Source organism: Hyperoodon ampullatus (assembly GCF_949752795.1).
Source record: "Hyperoodon ampullatus genome assembly, chromosome: 19".
Classification (NCBI taxonomy): Eukaryota; Metazoa; Chordata; class Mammalia; order Artiodactyla; family Ziphiidae; genus Hyperoodon; species Hyperoodon ampullatus.
Window position 1 is genome coordinate 49,689,956 of NC_136932.1, and position 18,017 is coordinate 49,707,972.

General features: G+C 48.4%; 1 protein-coding gene across 1 annotated transcript in view; it reads right to left on the reverse strand.

The window, feature by feature from the left end:
• ASIC2 (acid sensing ion channel subunit 2) overlaps positions 1-18,017 on the reverse strand; it is a gene marked incomplete at both ends in the record, with an annotated part of 990,230 nt that overhangs the window by 954,223 nt on the left and 17,990 nt on the right. The gene's annotated exons all lie outside the window — the stretch shown is intronic.

The following is an 18,017-nucleotide window of genomic DNA, read 5'->3' on the forward strand; positions in this document are numbered from 1 at the left end:
ATCTGAAAATGGGAATAACAAGATCCTCTTCTACATAACATTATTGTGAGTATCAAGTAATGTAAATAAAAAACACTGTTTTGTTAGCCTGATTTTTTATGCCAAAATATATGCAGTTCAACTTTGATACTTAACATAAATGTTTTACATTCCCAGGATAATGCTTAGCTAACCTCCTCGTTTCTCCGGTGTGCCTGCAAAACGAGCCACCCTGACCCCAGCACCACATGCCCAAATATAACTCATTCTTCCAAGCCCAGCTCTAGAATAAATTCCTCTTTGAATTCCCCCCATCCTCCTCCTACGCATGTATACACACACTCACACACACTCCTAGAAGGGATCACTTCTGCTCTGTATGAATTCCCACAGCCATTTATCACTTTTGGTAGTCAACACGTTTTACCTTACACCTTACAACTGTTTGTGGACTATTGGTTCCTGTCCAGCCACAAATCCCATTATGACTGTAAGCTCCTGGAGGATGGCATTTGTGGCAGGTGCATCTTGAAGTCCCCCAGGGTACCTGACATAAGGTGAGCACTAAGAAACGATATCCAGTGAATGGGGGAACTGATGCTCCATGCTTTCACTGCCATGGCCCATCATCATTCCATCCATCTTTCTCTCTTCTCCAGATCCACCTCAGAACAGGAGGCAACCTCACTTCTGCCTCGCATGACTTCCTGTGCACTCCTGCCCCCAGAGCAATTACCGTTTTTGTCATAAGGTTTCTTGGAGTCTCCTCTGGTGGTAATTGTGGGAGAAATAGATAACGAAGTTACAAGAACATGTGGTATCCAGCTACCTACAAGAATATGTGGTATCCAACTTCCTGCAAGAATATACAGTATCCAACTATCTGTAAGAATATGCAATACCCAACTTCCACTTGGTGTCTCATGAGAGCTATTAACTCAACAACTGAAACGAAAACCCCCAGTCTTCCTACCTCTCCCACCTGCCACCTGCTTCTTCCAGCTCAGTGGAAATCTGACACAGTATTGTGTGCGTGTGTGTGTGTCTATGTACGTGTGCACACACACGTCTCATTAAGATGAGATTTTGGACTTCGAGTTAATGCTGGAATGGTTAAGACTTTTGAGGGTGTTGGGGTTAGGGTGAATGTATTTTTCATGTGGGAAGGACAACAATTTCGGGGGCCAGAGGGTGGACTGTTGTGGGTTGAATTGTGTCTCCCCTCAAAATATGTTGAGGTTCTAAAACCCAACACCTCCACTGTGACTTTATTTGGAAATAGGGTCATCATAGATGTATTAGTTAAGACAAGGTCATCGTGGCATAGGGTGGGACCCTAATCCAATATGACTGACGTCCCTAAAAGAATAGGAGAAATACACAGGGAGAAGATGGCCATGTGACGATGGAGACAGAGGCTGGAGTGATACACCTTTGAGCTAAGCGATGCCAAGGAATTCTGGTAAACCTCCTCGCTAAGAGAGGCAAGGAAGGGTTCTTCCCTACAGATTACAGAGGAAGCATGGCCCTTCCAACATTTGATTTTGGACTTCTAGCCTCTAGAACCCAGAAAATAAATTTCTGTTTTAAACCACCCAGTATAGAGGACTTTGTTACGGCACCCCTAGGAAACTAACACAGCCACTGGAGGGTGACTTGGCCTCCTCTACCTTTTCAGCCCCAGAGCCAGCTTTATCCCAACAACACCTTCTCCCTCCTGTCTCCTATCTGCCTTCTCTGACTTATTCCAACCATCACACCCTTAGTTTAGTCTTTCCTCTCTCCATACCTGGAGTATTACAAAGGCCTTCAAGCAGGTGTTCCTGTTACAGGTTCCATCAAGTAAGTGTCCCTCCAATCCGTCATCCACCCTGCAGTTGGAGAGATCTTTCCAAAGTGTCAATCTGATCATATTTTTCCCTGATTAAACCCCTGTAATGGCGCCTCTGAGTCTTCAGGACACTGACAAATGTGTTTGTCATCTCTGCTTAGCTCAAGACCCTTCACGATGAGGGCTGCAGTCATCATCCTGGAATCATCTCCTGCCCCCAAACTCATGCGCCCTCTTTGTTCCAAACCTACTGGAATATTCCAGCATGAAATGACTTGTCCGTACGATAAGGGTCTTCCCATGCTATTGCCCCACCTTCAACCTGGCCCCTCTTCTTTCCTTAACCAACTTTTACTCCTACTTCCAAATGAGCTCAGTTATCACCTCCTCCAGGAAGTCCTCTCTAACCTTCCCCCTCCCACTCTAAATGGGATGCTCCTCTCTGCACTTTCATGGGGGTCGCCTCCACCCAGCACATTTCTATCACTAGGCTGAGCTCTTTGGGTGCAGGCACCATCTCTCACCAAAGCCAACATGATCACCGAGCAGGGGCCCAACACATAATGATCCCATTTTATTTTATTTATTTTACTTATTGACTTTCAACTCTTGTTTATATTGTGTGGGGCCAGGCAATGTGCTAAGAACTCACAGGCGTCGTTTCCTTTCCTCCTCCCACCAATCCTATCCATTTAGCATCATTATCTTCCCATTATGATCAAGGAGGCTGACTCTCACAGAGATGAAATCACTGCCCAGCACATGCAGCTAGACAGCAGCAGAGGAGAGGGTCTAGGTCAAGCATCCAGACTCCTTCACACTGGGTGGGATTAATGAAGGGATAAGCCTGTAAACATTGGAGAAATCTCACAACTAAAAGTTATTCCCCTTTGATAAAGGAGGCAAGAATATACATTGGAGAAAAGACAGCCTCTTCAATAAGTGGTGCTGGGAACACTGGACAGCTACATGTAAAAGAATGAAATTAGAACACTCCCTAACACCATACACAAAAATAAACTCAAAATGGATTAAAGACCTAAATGTAAGCCAGACACTATCAAACTCTTAGAGGAAAACATAGGCAGAACACTCTATGACATAAATCACAGCAAGATCCTTTTTGACCCACCTCCTAGAGTAATGGAAATAAAAACAAAAATAAACAAATGGGACCTAATGAAACTTCAAAGCTTTTGCACAGCAAAGGAAACCATAAACAAGACCAAAAGACAACCCTCAGAATGGGAGAAAATATTTGCAAATGAAGCAACTGACAAAGGATTAATCTCCAAAATATACAAGCAGCTCATGCAGCTCAATACCAAAAAAACAAACAACCCAATCCAAAAATGGGCAGAAGACTTAAATAGGCATTTCTCCAAAGAAGATATACAGATGGCCAACAAACACATGAAAGAATGCTCAACATCATTAATCATTAGAGAAATTCAAATCAAAACTACAATGAGGTATCACCTCATACCAGTCAGAATGGCCATCATCAAAAAATCTACAAACAATAAATGCTGGAGAGGGTGTGGAGAAAGGGGAATTCTCCTGCACTGTTGGTGGGAATGTAAATTGATACAGCCACTATGGAGAACAGTATGGAGGTTCCTTAAAAAACTAAAAATAGAACTACCATATGACCCAGCAATCCCACTGCTGGGCATATACCCTGAGAAAACCATAATTCAAAAAGAGTCATGTACCACAATGTTCATTGCAGCTCTATTTACAATAGCCAGGTCATGGAAGCAACCTAAGTGTCCATCAACAGGCGAATAGATAAAGAAGATGTGGCACATATATACAACGGAATATTACTCAGCCATAAAAAGAAACGAAATTCAGTTATTTGTAATGAGGTGGATGGACCTAGAGTCTGTTATACAGAGTGAAGTAAGTCAGAAAGAGAAAAACAAATACCGTATGCTAACACATATATATGGAATCTATGAAAAAAATATTGGTTATGAAGAACCTAGGGGCAGGACAGGAATAAAGACACAGATGTAGAGAATGGACTTGAGGACATGGGGAGGGGGAAGGGTAAGCTGGGACATAGTGAGAGAGTGGCATGGACATATATACACTACCAAATGTAAAATAGATAGCTAGTGGGAAGCAGCCGCATAGCACAGGGAGATCAGCTCGGTGCTTTGTGACCACCTAGAGGGCTGGGATAGGGAGGGTGGGAGGGAGACACAAGAGGGAAGAGATATGGGGATATATGTATATGTATAGCTGATTCATTTTGTTATAAAGCAGAGACTAATACACCATTGTAAAGCAATTATACTCCAATAAAGATGTTAAAAAAATTTATTCCCTGCACTTCATCAGAATGCAAATGGAAACCTCTCTAGTTCCACCTGTCACTTCAATATCGACTTGTTTCTTGTCTAGAGAAAGAGCCATTCTCCCATGGTTGAGGGAATTATGGTCCCCATCCGTCACACCCAGCTATGGGTGTCTGTGTCAGGGGAAGGGAAGAATGAACACAAATATTATCAACACCAGCAGAGGCAAAAGAGGAGCTATTTTATCTCCTCAGCACAGAACATAAAACCAGAGCCAGGGCTGCACCCTGAGCTTTATTTACAGTGTCTGGTGGTGAACAGGGTCCAGAGAGCGGAGGTGCCCTCCTCACATGCACACACCCCCATCCCACGCCTTGTTGCAGGCAAAGACGAATTAAAAACACAAGCTGCTCAGAGAGAGATAAATAAATTTTCATCAGAGCAGCGCCCCTGACACCACCCTGACAAATCAATATATTTCTCCATGATGGAGTCACTAAAGCTGCAACCAAGTCACCAGGAAACGCAAAGCAGCCTCATAAAGAACATCGCCAAGTAATAGAATATCTAAATCTGAATTTCAATTATCCACCTTCAAGGGCACGCTGATATCTTCGGGAAGGGAGCTGATCAAAAATTCATGGAGCCTGGCTTCACTGCCCCCCGTCAACAGTTCTCTGGGCCGCCAGGGTTTCCACTGCTCCAAGCTGGCAGAGATGAGTCTCACCCAGCCTATGAGAAGAATCTAGAATCCCCCAAATGTGGCCCTCTCCAAGGGAGATGGGAAGCTCTGAGCAGACAACCCTGCCTGTTAAGATACCCTCTGCTGGCCCTGGAACTGGGAAGAAGATTCATACCTTCCTAGGCTGGATCAGTGGCCGTACCACCTAGATGGAGCTACTGAGCTCAAGCCCAACTGGTTCCATGACCCAGAAACCCAATGGGAACCCCCCAGACTCTCCAAGAGTAGGAGGGGGGTGACCTGTGGGAGTGGCAGCCAGCTCCTTGCAGGCATCCTTTGTTCAGCAATGGGGATGTCCCTAGGAGTCACCTAGGTCACGCACCTGCCTCTCACTCAGATCTTTGAGTCATCATGACAGTGACAATGACCACAGAGGTCATGTATTAGCTGAGAGCCTGCAGTCAACATCCATGAGAGTCTAGCTCTGAACCTTGGAGCTGCCCCATATAACCTGAGTGGTCTTGCAAACCTCAGCTTTCCTATTTATGAAATACAACCATGGCAACCTACCTCCTAGGACGGTGGTCACCCCAGCCTTTATTAAAGGCTACCTGGGCTAGGGATCATTCGAAGCTCTTTCTAGAAGCTCTTTATCTAAGTCATCTAAGTCATGTTCTCATCACAACTTGAAGTCAGTATTATTCTTCTCGCCATTTCACAGGTGAGGAAGTTAAGACACAGGTTGGGTAAAAGCAGTAATATCCAGCAAGGGCTTCACACAATGCCTGAAACCTTGTAGAAGCTCAATGGCTGTTATCACCTGCTGTTACTATAATAATTAATACACTTTCTAAGCAGTTTAAAAGCCGCTTCATGCACCTAGGCATCATTGATCTGTACAATAGCATTTTTAAAATCCAGATTACAAGGGTCTCACAAGTGGTCTGTTGACCCCTCCAATCCGTACTCCTTAGTGCTGCTAGAGAGATATTTCTAAAACACAACCTGGTGATACCACCTCCCTATTTATATTCCTTCAGTGGATTCTCAATGCCTCTTTGATAAAGTTCAAACTTCACAGTCAAAGATCCCCTTGAAAGCAGAAACTAACACACCACTGTAAAGCAATTATGCTTCAATAAAGATGTTGAAAAAAAAAAAAAAGATCCCCTGGACCTGTCCTCAGGCTGCCTGTCCAGCCTCAGTTCCCAGTCCTCCCCACATCACGATTTACACTCCAATTACCCCCCAGATCTTTCAGGAGTATGTCCTGTTCACTCACAACACGGGGACGTCTGTGTATGTCGTCTCCTCTGCTGATAATGACCTTCCTTCCCTGTTCTGGAAAACACCTTCCCTTGCAGTTAAGAGTCACTTCCTGTGCAAAGCCTTCCCTGAACCCTAGAGCAGATTTGCACTCTTGTTCCTCGGAGTCCCCAGTGAGCCTTACATGGCCTCACCACAGCACGCCTGACACACCACTGCACGTGTCTGGCCCTTGTCTGCCCCCCAAGTCAGGCCAAGGTCTGCTGCATGGCCAGGCCTTGCCATTAGTATATCCCAGGAGCCCAGCAGCAGTCACAGCACACGGCAGGTGCTCCGGGTGTGTGTGGGTGGGTGGGGGGCATGATTATGTGTTTTATATCATCTTTGTTTTGAATTGCAGTGGGGTGGGTTTGATGAGACCTCATGCCCTTGTCCTTGATCAGGAGACAAGGTCATAATGCAATCCTGGGGGCAATGCCAACTGAACAGAACCCTTTCCAGATAGTTTCATCAGTAAAGGAATGTATTAGGTACATTCATGGAACCTCCAGGAGACCAGAGAACCAGCCTGAAATGATGCTCAAATTACAGAGCAGGGCTTCTCCAGGGGGGTCGCTGCCGCTGCTGCCGACCGACACCTCGGCTCCTCCTCCATATGAGTCAATAAACGAGTCACCGTGATCTGTAGGGATAGTTATGCTCATCTCACCGAGGAGGACACTGAGGCATGACGAGATCATGGGATCGGCCCCACGCGTGGCCGGCTGTGGAACTGTGTCCTCATGCCTGACGCCCCCGCTGTGCCACAGGTGCCCGGATACAGGTGGGGGGTGGCTGGGTGCTGAGGACCCAGGTGGGGACTCAGACGCACGAACCCTTGGTTGCAGAGGGCAGGGAGGATGTGACAGAGGCATCAGCGCTCCAAGGGTATTTCCTCCTCACGGGCTCACAGCTGGACCACGTGTCTCAAACCCCACTGTGCTGGAGCGGGGCCCGGGGATGGAGTTTTCTGCTCAGCAGAGTGTGAAGGCAGAGAAGTGGGTCAGCTCCGAGCGGGCACACTGGAGAGCTGGTGTGGCAAAGATGCAGGGACCCGGGGGAGGACCAGAGGCCCTGAGCACAGGCAGAGCCACCGTACAGGGACAGCCCTGGCCCTGAACCATCATGAAGACAGTGTCCCCCAAAGCCCTGATGGGACAAACAATGAAGTTTATTTGCAGTCAGAGTCTAAGCCAGAGGGACACAGGGGTCCTCTGTTCGAGCCGTCAGGCACCACACAGATGAACACCCAACACTAGGTGGCTGCAGCCGGGGCCAGGCGCCCCACATCTTTGGGCAAACAGGGAATGAACCCAGCACAGAGGTGGGAGCCTTTCAAGTTAGTGGACACATTGAGGTGAGCAGGGGGCATACCCAGGAGGTCATGGAAGCTCCACGCCCCTCCCCCGATACCTTGCTCTATGCATGTCCTTTATCGGACTTTTCCTGAGTTGTAGCCCTTATAATCAACCAATAATAGTAAGGACAGTGCTTTCCTGAGTTCTGTGAGCCATGATACCAAATTATCACACCCGAACAAGGAATGGTGGGAACCTTGATTTATAGTCAGTTGGTTAGACGTACAGGAAGCCAGGACTCGGAACTGGCATCTGACGTGGGGGACAGTCTGGTGGGACGGAGCCCTTAAGCTGGGGGGCCTGCACTAGGTCTGGTAGTTAGTGTCAGAATTGAATCAAATTGAAGGACACCCAGGTGGGGTCCCGAGAGTTGGAGAATTGGTTGGGGTGAGGCAAAAACCCACACATTTGGTGTCAGTGTATTATGAGCAGGAATACATCAAAGCGGTGTCAGAATCAGAGCTTCTCCAACTAGAAATGAGGCCTGACTATCACAGCATCTAGGTCTCCTGGCCTCCTTATCTCCCGTCTGCCTGTCCCGCTGATTCTGCCTCTGACTCTCGCCTCTGCTTATCTCTCCTTAGCTTCATTCTAAACTCTGTGAAGCAAAAAAAAAAAACGAGATGGTCACTGGGGCTCCCCCTGCCAACTAGAACAGTCTCAAATGTGTTCTGAGCCAACTGAAATGCCAGGCTCCAGCCAACCTGGGTCCATAACCAGGAGTCTCAGTTTGGTTGGGGATGCAGGCCCTTTCTCTCTCCAGACCATTAACCCCATTCCCAAACCAGTCGCGTAACAATCCATCTTGTCCCACAAATAAGTAGGTAGAATCAAGAAAGAAGATATGGGATGCAGGGATCCTTGGCAGCCTGGACACATTCCTTCCCCTTACTCGGGGTCAGTCAGACACCTCCACTTCCCCTGCTCTTTCTCCACCTAGATGATGCTAACAGCTCCAAGGGGGAGTAAGATGTCACCTGCTTCCTCCATAGGGACGACTGGACTCAAGAAAGAATGTGGGGACCTTTCCCATTCAAAGAAAGAAGCACGACGAATGATGCAGGGGCGGGGTGGGGTGTGCCAAGTGCAGACTCTGGGGTCTACGGGCTCAAAGCGTGCCTTGTGCTAAGCAACCCAGGCTTTGGGCAAAGGAGGCCAATCCCCACCCCCACCCCCAGATCCACTTTCCAGGTCTGTCTCATTCTTGCTGTGTGAACATGGGGAAATCACCCCACCTCTCTGAACCTCGGATTTCTTTATCTGTAAAAAGGGATTATAATTAGCTCCTATCTAATTATAGGTGGTTGTAAGAATTAAATGAGGGAAGGCTCGGGGCACGCAATGCACACTGACAGCCGTGAACAGATACTGTCATGCAGATGATCAGCAACACACTGTGTGCCTCACACTTTGTACACTTTTAGTAAATGTTCTAGAAGGAAAGGGAGAAGGAAAGAGAGAGGAAGGAAAGAAGGAAATGGGTGGTAAGAGGCTCAGACCGTGGCTGTGAGGAATGAATGAACACATCTGACGGGTGTGGGTTTATGCAGGGGTGAGGGGTCGAGTGACAGTCTGATCCAAGCATCCCCTGCGATTCTGCTATGCCCACCCCTCCCCATCCCTATTGAGAAGCCCTGCTCGCGAGCTCCCAGTGACCCCTAGCATCGGGAGCCTCATGGGGCCTGGCACCAGCAGGGGAAGGGGAGGGAGCCAAGGGGACACACAGCCTCCCTGGGCCTCACTGTGACTGCCACTGCCCACCTGCTGCACGCCAACTGCTTTCCCCTGCAAAGCACACGCATTCAACGCCGTAGGAGAGGAGAGGAGGGGCCTGTTTATGCATTGCAGGACCTCAGGCTAGTCACTTCACCTCTCAGAGCCTCAGTTTTCTCATCGGTAAAATGGGGGCAGGGGTAACAGTCCCTTCCTGGCGACGTCACATGAGTAGGGCTGTTCCAGCACTCGAACTGGGTGCTAGTTAAACAAGTTATTATTAGTATCACTTCCAGCACTCTGGACAGAGCATTTCTTTTTTTTTTTTTTTTAACATCTTTATTGCAGTATAATTGATTTACAATGGTGTGTTAGTTTCAGCTGTATAACAAAGTGAATCAGCTATATATATACATATATCCCCATATCCCCTCCCTCTTGTGTCTCCCTCCCACCCTCCCTATCCCACCCCTCTAGGGGGACTCAAAGCCCCGAGCTGATCTCCCTGTGCTATGCGGCTGCTTCCCACTAGCATCTATTTTACGTTTGGTAGTGTATAGATGTCCATGCCACTCTCTCACTTCGTCCCAGCTTACCCTTCCCCCTCCCCGTGTCCTCAAGTCCATTCTCTATGTCTGCGTCTTTATTCCTGTCCTGCCCCTAGGTTCTTCAGAACCTTTTTTATGTTTTTTTTTAGATTCCATATATATGTGTTAACATGCCCTGCAAAAGCAAAAGAGTGAGAGTCGGCTTCTTTCTTGCTTTGCTGAAAGCTGGGTTAGGGGGGCGGGGGATTGTGTCAGTAGAGAGGGTGGCCTGGGGGTCACTCATTTCTGGCTGTACGTTGGAACTTCCAGGGAGCTTTCAAACAAGACCAGATGCCCTGGCCGCACCCCAGAAATTCTGACTTGGTTGGTGGGGGATGGGCTAGTCCTTATTTAACGTTCACGGGTGGTGTCTCATGTCAAGACCTCCTGGGCTTCCCGACAAAGTGAACATCAATCCACCAAAGGAGGAGAATCACCTAAAAATCTGTCTGCAAAGTGATGTGTAACCCCTCCTTGAGAGTTCAAGGGCTTGCAAACTGTGAGGATGCAACATTTATGAAACTGGTTTTTAATAGCTTACATTTATTAAACACAGATTACACCACCAAGTGCCAGGCTAAGCACGTGATAGCCTTTATCCCACTGAATCCTGACACCAGCCTTATCAGGTGGGCACTGGCATCACCCCGTTTACAGAGGAGGGGGACCGGCAGTGCTTACTACTGCACACTACTGATGGTGGAGCCAGCAGCCCAGCCCAGCTCTGCCTGACTCCCAGGCCAAGTTCTGGGAGAAAGAGTCCTGGACCTCCCCCTGTCTTGCACTCCTGTGCTTACTTTGGGCAAGTCCCTGACCTCTCTGGGCCTGTTTCCTCACCCACACAATGAGGTCCCTGGGATACCAGCTCAGTCATTCTTGGACCTAGAACCCTCTGACCCCCATCCTGATTAAATCCCCTGCCCCTTTATTTTTCTTCTCTTTTCAACTTCCTTCACCTCAAAATGTATTTGAAAGCAAGGTAACTAGCCTGGTGACCAGCTCTTAAGAGAGGTTACTGCAAGATTTTGGCCTCTCCATGATTTGAAGCAGGAAATCCTCCACGTGATTTTTTTTTTTCTATAAAATCCAAGAGTTCTGGGGAATTGTTGTTGGGCAGAATCAGCTTTAAAAATTCTGGTCTGACGTGACTACATTTGATAAAATAGGCTAGGTCACTCTTCTCACAGGCCATATCTCATGCTATTCCCAGGATGGATAATTCCCAAAAGCTTGCTCTGGGGTGTGAAAAGGTTCTTGGCTGAGAAGGAACATCACTTACTACTCATCCTACTGGAGAGTCACAGTTCACGTCAGCCACAGTAAAGGTGCTGATAAGTCCTTCAGTAAAGAAACGTAGGCAGTTTTTTTTTCACCCAGATTTTTCTCAAGCTTCCTTGGCCACAGAACCCTTTCACTGAACACCTAAATTGAATACTTGAAACAGGGCATACAAGTTCCTGCCAAAGCTACACCCACCTTTTTCTGGACCCTCCAGATCAATGCTTCCTTGAAATCTAGAAGATGGGTTATGAGTGAACCAAGTGCAGAACAAAGGCTAATGCTAGCTGTCACCCTCCAGATATACCATTTCCTCCCTTATAAGGGGGTCTGATGAGCTGGGAGGGCTGCAATTAACAAGGCAGCTGGCCCAGTGCAGCAGGAAGCTCTGAAATCCAACAGCCAGGTGGGCCCAGCTGGGTGACAATAAAGCCACCGTGGGAACTTGCACCTTGTCATTTTAAGGCTCTGCACCCTTTAGGCTGTCTGCACCCTTTAGGCTGTCTGTGGGGTCGAGGGATTCATTCATTCACACATTGTAAAAGGACCGAATTAGAGACATGAGGAAAGACAGATATTCTACCTGAAAGAATGTTCCACATTCTTTTCAAGGTAGGATCAGCTGGGGACAGTCATTGCTACCCATGACTGCACCCAGCAAAGTTCCGTTAAACCCTTCTTCTGTGCAGGCTCTGGTGATAATGCAGTGATGAATTAGGTTCAACCACTGCTTTCAAGGGGCTCACAGCTTGTGCGGAGACAGACATGCAAACACTTCTGATACTGGATAATTGTAGTGGGAGGTGGGCGGAAGGGCTCAAAGAAGCCTGGAGAAAGCAGAGCCTGGACCTGCCTCTTCCCAATGCAACACACATGTCCTGGGCATCCTCTGTGCCCCGGATGCTGCAGGGAATAGACAAGAAAGACACAGTCCCTGTCCAAAAGATGCCTTTGGGATGCTTCAGTGTCTACACCCCTCCTCAAAGAGTAAAATATCATCTCCTCTAAACTTTGGAAGTCCTCTCCATGGTGCTTGTCATCCCATAATGAATTTGTTAGGATGCTTGTTTCCCCATCAGGGCTGTAAGCTCCCCGAGGGCCAGGCCCTGTATTACTGATGTTTGTAGAATAGATGCATCCCTAAGCAATTGCCTAGCAGACACAAGGTGTTTCATAAATGCTTTATGAAATGAAGAAATGGGTGTCCGTGGCAGGGAAGCCTATAAATCAACATATTATAAGGTCAATCTGAGGCACGCCCTGGGAGAAGAAAAAGTGCCAAGATGTTCCACGGAGGGAGAACGTGGATCCAGTGGGGCGAATGTCAGGAGAGGGGAGACACTGGGAAAGCCACAGGGAAAAGTCGCATTGAATTAGAGGCTAGAAGAAGAGCAGCCTTTGAACAACTTCTAAGAATGGACAGATGAGCAAAGCTGAGAAGTCAATGGGGAAAGAAAGTATTCAGGAAAGACTGAAAGTTCATGTGTGAGCAGAGGTTAGGGTATGTATCCTGCAGCACTGGAAACGGAGCCTAGAAATGCAGGCAGTGGAGAAGGGACAATGGGGACCACCACTTGAGTAGAGCCAAGCAGTGACGCGCCGAGAGCTGAGTTTGGGAAATGACCACATGCCGGTGCTGCATAATGGGGATGAGAGGGAGAGAAGCTGGGGAGGGACCACTTAGAAGCATCCATTCTGAGTCAGCCCTCAGTTCCCCAAATAAATTGCCAGCCCCACAGCTCCACTGCCCAGAAGAGTCCCTCTCACACGGGGATAGCTCCCTCCCCTTTGACCATCAGAACCTATAAAGAGCCACGTAAGGGCCTCTGCCCCCCAGCTCAGCCACTAAGACCTGAGCCCAGCCAGCTCTGGCTCAGCCCTGCCTGGTCACCCCATTGTCCCCTGGGGCACAGCCAGCCTGTGGACCCTTGACAGCATGGGCAGTGGTCAGCAGGAACAGAGAGCCAGTGGCATCTTCCTGAGTCTGAATCCTGTCCCCAGATCCCCAAGAGAGATATGTTACGCTCTACCAAAAAAGTGAAGGAGAAATATTTCAGTCTGTGGCTCTGCCTGCCTTTCCTTTAATCCCACTTGGGGTCTGATGGGCAGGGGTCCCTGCTGAGGAAGATGCCAGGTGAAGAAGAGGCCCCTGGAAGGTCTGAGAATCTGGAAATGAGTGTCTAAGTGCCGGCCCTTGGGTGAGTTACCTTGGGTCTAGCTTCTCCACTCCTCTCTGGGGAACTTAGGGCACTTGGCTCTCTGGGGAGTGTTCTGGGAACTTTAGCACCAACGGTGGGCGCTGGCCTAGAATTTGAGGTAACTATCCTGCACCCCAGAAGCTTGATGTGGGGCTTTCTGAGGAAGGAGGATCCTAATACTATCTGCAGGGTGACAGGCATCAAAATCCACGTGAGGGATGGCAAGGCTGGCCGAGCTCTGTGGGGATCCTGACCGTGCCACTTGCCAGGGCATAACTTTGGAAACAGCCCCTTAACTTCCTTGAACTTGAATTTCCTCATCTGCAAAGCAGGAGTAACCCTGCCTGCTCCACCACTGTGCACTGTTATCACATGGTGAGTACACACAGGAATGTTCTCTATAAACTGTGAGGGCTCCGGGAAAAGTGGCCATGCTTCCCCCACCCATCCTGGAAGCCCTGCCTAGCTAGCCTCTTTAGCTGCTGGGTTGGGAGGGCCCCTTGGGAAACCAGGACCTCCCTAGAAACACAGCCTCCTCCAAAAGGCGGCCTGGGCCCCTAATCTAAGCCATCAGGGGCCTGATTGGGGTCACCCCAACTTAATACCTGCCTCCCTCCTTCATTGGGAGAATGAACTGAGATATCTGTGTAAAGGGAGAAAAGAATAATACAAATCAACTTACTTACGAAATAGGAATAGACTCACAGACACAGAAAACAAACTTATGGTTACCAAAGGGGAAGGGGAAGCGGAGGGACAAGTTAGGAATATGGGATTAATAGGTACACACTACTGTATATAAAATAGATAAACAACAAGGATTTACTCCAGAGCACATGGAATTCTATTCAGTATCTTGTAATTATCTATAATGGAAAAGAATCTGAAGCGGTATTTACACCTGAAACTAACACAATATCGTAAATCAACTATGGTTTAATAAATAAAACTGTAAAAAAAATAAAAAAGAAGAGAACCACCAAATTGTTACTATTTATTTATTATATGCCAGACCCTGGGCTAGGCGTCCATTATCTGATTTAATTACATGTTCATACTATCTCTATCACATGTATCATATATATAATATGAGATACAATATATGAGATATATATCATACGATTAATGTGATATAAATATATATATGTGAGATATATAGATCTAGATATAAATACAGATACTGACAGAGATATGTTTTCTCATTTTAGAGGCAATGAGACGATATGAATTCAGGTCTCTCTGTCTCTAAGGAGCTTGCTTTTCTCTTGGTGATTTTCTACTCTTCATGGTGCAGGAGAATTTCTCTGAAGAGATGGGGTAATGCCATGGTAATGCTCAGAAAATGCTAGTTCTTTCCCTTCCCTTCTCCTAAAGAAGATGCTGCTGGGGGGAGCCACCTCCTGGGAATCCCCAGGGCCCTGAGAGTGGGCCCTGGAGGCCTGGCCCTGTTGAGTTGGTAACAAACATCTATTCATGCCCAAGGGAGCAGCTCTGGCTCTGGGCTGTGGGATGGAAGCCCAGAAAGCCAACACCCACATGCATGGCCACAGGCCAGGGGACCAGAGGTGCCAACGAGCCTGGTGCCCGCCTGGATTGGGGAGCCTCACAGGGCCTGGCACCGGCAGGGGAAGCACATCCCGAGAGGCAGCCAAGGGAACGCACAGCCTCCCTGGGCCTCACTGTGTTACCAAGGGCCATCTGCCGTGTGCCAAGGGCTGTCTCCTGCCAAGGAGACACTCACCGACATCTGAGGACAATCCTTTAACCCGGGGGGCTCATCCCAATTTATAGATAAACCAGTGGTTCTCAACCAGGGACAATTGTGCCCCACAGGAGACACTGGGCTATGTCTGGAGATATTTCTGGCCGTCAAAACTTGGCAGGAGGGAGAGGCAGTACTGGACAGAAATACTGCTAAACATCCTACAGTGAGCAGGACAGCCCCCAACACAAAGAAGATCAGGCCCCAAACATCAACAGCGCCGAGGCTGAGAAACTGAGACAAGAAGCTGACTCTTACAGGTATTTACCAAGTTCACATAGCTGATGAGTGCTGGAATCAGCTTCTAGGTATTGATCCTCTGATTCTGAAGCCAACGCTCCTTCTCTGTGATGGGGAGACTCGTCCCAGCCAAGGCCAAGGAAACTGAAGGATGGACAAGCTTGCATTCCGATAAGCAGACAGAGTTGGGAGCATCCCAGGCTCTACTGAAAAGCCCACGTGAAGTCTGAAATGACCTGAAGCTTCCTAGGATGAAGTTGTAGGTGGTACCAGATGTTTGGGTGTTATAAACAGTGATTTACTTGCATTTGAATTTGGTAAATGCTCAGCTCCTCCTGTGCTCTCCCATCCCTCCTCCCAGGTACGTCTGTCCTTAAGTGCCAGTGGCCTGGGTGAACTTCCCAAGGTCCAAAAAGGGACCACATTGCCTTCCCACCAGAATTGGACACTTGGACCAGGTCCCTAGGGGCAGCTCAGACAGCTGTGCCATCCTCAAAGACAGGTAACATAGGTCAAAGCATGAGCCATAGTAAGTGCACAATGAGGGAAAGTGAAAAACAGGCAGATGGGGCTTCCCTGGTGGCACAGTGGTTGAGAGTCCGCCTGCCGATGCAGGGGACGCGGGTTCGTGCCCCGGTCCGGGAGGATCCCGCATGCCGTGGAGCAGCTGGGCCCGTGAGCCGTGGCCACTGAGCCTGCGCATCCGGGGCCTGCGCTCCGCAACGGGAGAGGCCACAGCAGTGAGAGGCCCATGTACCGCAAAAAAAAAAAAAAAAAAGGGATCATGTCACTCAGAGCCCTCAAGAGCTCCCCAGTGTCTACAACACTTGGGGTCCCTCAGAGCCAGGGAAGGACCAACTTTGCAGCATTATCTCCTGTTCCTGACTCTACCCAAGCATACACTTTACAGGTAATTTTACTGGCACAGTTCCCCAGCCCTAGGATGTACTTGCCTGCCCCCTTCACTTGTCAAAATTCTGCTTCTCTTGAGGGCTTAGCTAAAAGGCTACCTTCTTCATGAAGCCATTTCAACCCCCCCAGTTGGAATACATCACTCCCTCCTCCACACTTCCCCCCCCTCCATGCACAATATAGATAATTCTCTCATGACAGTTTCAATTAAAAGTATGTGTTTACGTATCTGCATCCCTCTAAAAATATGAGATTCCACTGAGAGTAGAGGAGGTGCCCTATCCATCCTGGTACCAAGGAGACCCTCGGGGAATGCAAAATGAATGAATGAATGAATGAATGAGTGAATGAACTACACGTTGTGGATATGTGCTCGGTCCTCCACCACTGAGACCTTAGTCACCCACTGTGTGCTGTTTGGTTGTGAGATGCTCTCCCAGAAAACAGACTAAATTATGCTTTCCCAGGAAGGTAGCTTTGAATCCATCAAGTGAAATCATCATTATCCATGTTCCATGTTAATCCTCTGGGCTCATTAACATGCCAGATAATTAGCGCCCCTAAGCAGGCAAGGCGAAGACCAGGGTGTGGGGAGGAAACGCTGCCCCTGTTTGTGGACTATTAGTCAAGTGATGCAGGGTACGAGACAGAGCCGTGGTACCAAGGGTTCCTGGGGACAGTCACGCTTGCATTCACTGGGCGCCTCTCCCCTCTGTGAGCCCCACCCTGCATCCAGAAGCCCCTCCCTCCGGTCTCAAAGCCAGATAGCCGTGGAATTGTCCAGTTATCCAGGGAAATACAGGCAGGAGGAAGGAGAATACGAAACTGGCCCCGTGGCCCCTCTGTGCCTCCTGGCAGAAGCTCTTCATGCGCTGCCTGGGAAGGCAGAAGAGGGGAGTAAATGGGACCATGAATCTAGAGACCTTGGCCATTTCTTTAATCTCTTGCACCTCAGTCCTGACACACAATATGAGGAGTCAGAGTACCTCTCTCATCCCGTCACCGGGAGGTGCTTTCAACACCACCGGGCACATAGCAAGTGCTCAGCAAATGACTGGCTCTCATCATGTATCCAGGAAGTTTAATTAAATGGAATCCACATGTGAGACTTCCCCTTCCTATCCCACCTCCCCTGCTCTCACTGAGGAGGGATGCTGCATGAACTCCCCGGAGACAGGTGCAAGGCAGCACAAGCACTGGGCATCACCTGGGGAGGCTCCAGGGAAGTGAGGAGATACCAAGAGTCAGGACAGATAATTAGGATCCCTAATTTTATGACCTGCCTTACGCCATGTGGTCAGTGTTGTCACAGCCCTGTTCCACTCACCCTAGTGCCTGCCACCCCTGTCCCAGGCCTGCCCGGGCTCAGGACCAGTAAGAGCCATGTCTGAAAGGTGAACATCCCCATCTTGGGATACGAGGGGATCTGGAAGGAGCCTGTGGTTGCCTTGACTACAGCTGCATGGACTCCTACCAACCTGCCCTCTCGCTTCCCACCCAGTTATTACGGTAGTTATTACACCAACTCTAGCCTCTGGAAACTGGTAATTAAAGGACAAGAATAAGCATTTAGCCTGCCTTTATAGGAGGAACTCTGGTTGATCCCCAGTTGATGAGGGAAAGCTCTTCTTTACAAAAGAATGTCAGCCCATAAATGTAGAAAGAATTGAGAAATCACAATTTTGCAAACTCTAATGAAACTGTTAACTCAGGTTCAAATATGATGGTAAATAGCATATTTACAGGGGACCAGGGTATCATCCCAGAGATGATGGCAGATGATTTGATGATGGGAGGTGATGCAATAGAAAGACCCAGCAGTTGCTACCTTAAACAAGGGATCAAAACTAGCATCTCAAAGGGGGG